Raw genomic sequence first — 1,819 nt, 5'->3', positions numbered from 1 at the left:
CCAATCAAAAAAAAAAAAAAAAAAAAAAAAAAGGGGGCGGGGGTGACCAGGAGGAAAATCTGGTTTGTAGTGGAACAGTGAATTAAAAGTTGGGAACACAGTTCATCAAGTAAAACCTGAGGTAGCAGGACAATGCTCAACTGGTCGATGTTGGATAATCAGTTAGAAATTCTGAGTTTGGAGGCCAGGAATGAGCTGCTTGGTCTATGTGCTGTGATCTCTGCCAATTTCTGAGCCTTTCAAACCTCAGAGTATTTGGGTCTTCAGCAAGACAGGGCAAACAAATAACATTATCTAGTCAGTGTTGCTTTCAATGGGCATTTCACCCCACTTAAAAAACTTAATTATGAAATGTCGTGATCTGTAACTAGAGAAAGGATTCTATCTTTGAGCACCAGGATACGCCAAGGGAAGCGCTTTCCTTTGAAAACACCTTTAGAAAAAAGGGGAGGGGGGTGGTTTGCAGCTACAGAGAACAAATATCAAGAGCTCAAAGAAAGCCCCTTTCTTGCTTTTTTCCCCCAGAGGCTCTCCAAGGAACAACAGAATTGAACAACTTGTAGGACTGAAGTGGAGGGGAGGAACCAAATCAGCGTTTGGAAGCCATTATCTAGCTGGGCTCCTCTCCATTATCTTCTCTGGAATGTTCTGAAGCAGCAGATGGCATCTTTTTAAGTTTCAAAATTAGACACTGAAGTCACTTCTGTGGCTTTGTTTTTTCTTTGTCGCAATGGAGTTTTACTCATTAGCCAATAAAAAGGTATCTAGTTTTTATCTCAAAAAGGCAAATTTGCTTAAAGTCTTTTAGTTTTAAAATTTTAGTTACCTTTGCGTTTTGGTAAATCATATACCCGTGTGTAACAATGACCACCCCAAAAAAGTCCCCGGAGGCCATTTCCAGTCATTGCTCCCCCCTGCATCCCCCATGCCATCACTGACTTACTTCACAGATTTTAGATGCACTTTTAAGCACATCTTCATTACACTGCCTCATCATACCGTTGTAAGATTTCATTTCTGGTTTTATTTTAGTGATATAAAACAAGGCAGTCGACTGACTTCACGATGTGAAAATAAAATTCAACGTATCTTGAAATTAGATAGAAAAACTTTTCTCCGAAGTCATTAAAATGCAGGGAGCACAGGCAGGGCGGAAGATGGGTCTGACCAGGAGCCTGCACAGCCTTTTATCTGCCTGAACTGAAGCCCGGACCAGGGGCAGCACGAGCACACCGGGCAGCCGGGGCCTAGGTGTGCCCCGGAAGCAGGTCAACCGGCTGCCCACACCGCCCAGGGGGAAGAGACCACATTGCAGAGGAAGCAGCGAACAGGAAAATTTCTTAAAGTGCATCCTTTTTATGTCAGATCAGGGGCCGATTGTTGGTGGCCAGCCCAGGGAGCAGGGAGCGCCTCGTGCCCGACTTGGGCGAGGTCGCCTGCAGGGCTTCCAATGACCCCCCGGCTCGCCTGCAGTCCCCTCCAGATCAAGTGCCTTCTGAAGGCAGATCAGTCCCTGCTCATTCCGGAGCAGCAAAGGGATGGACACTCAGGCGCCAGGCCGAGGACCACCAGCGGGAGGCACGGGCGCGGGGGTGGGGTGGGCTGCAGCTTCCCGGGCATCTCTCCTTTTCCGGCCCCCTTTCTCCATTTTCGGGAGGGCCTGGCTTTAATGAGCACGCGGGTTAGGCCTGGAGCGCTCGCCAAACCTTCCATCCTCACCGCCTGCTGTCCTGGTGACCGCGTGTTCTACCTCTAACCTCCCGGGACAGTGACGCGGCCCCGTACTCGTAATCACAGGCTGAGCTGCACCTTCGCCTCA

This window comes from Neophocaena asiaeorientalis, unplaced genomic scaffold (genome assembly GCF_003031525.2).
Source record: "Neophocaena asiaeorientalis asiaeorientalis breed wild unplaced genomic scaffold, Neophocaena_asiaeorientalis_V1.1 scaffold275, whole genome shotgun sequence".
NCBI lineage: Eukaryota > Metazoa > Chordata > Mammalia > Artiodactyla > Phocoenidae > Neophocaena > Neophocaena asiaeorientalis.
Note: the sequence above shows the minus strand (reverse complement) of the source record.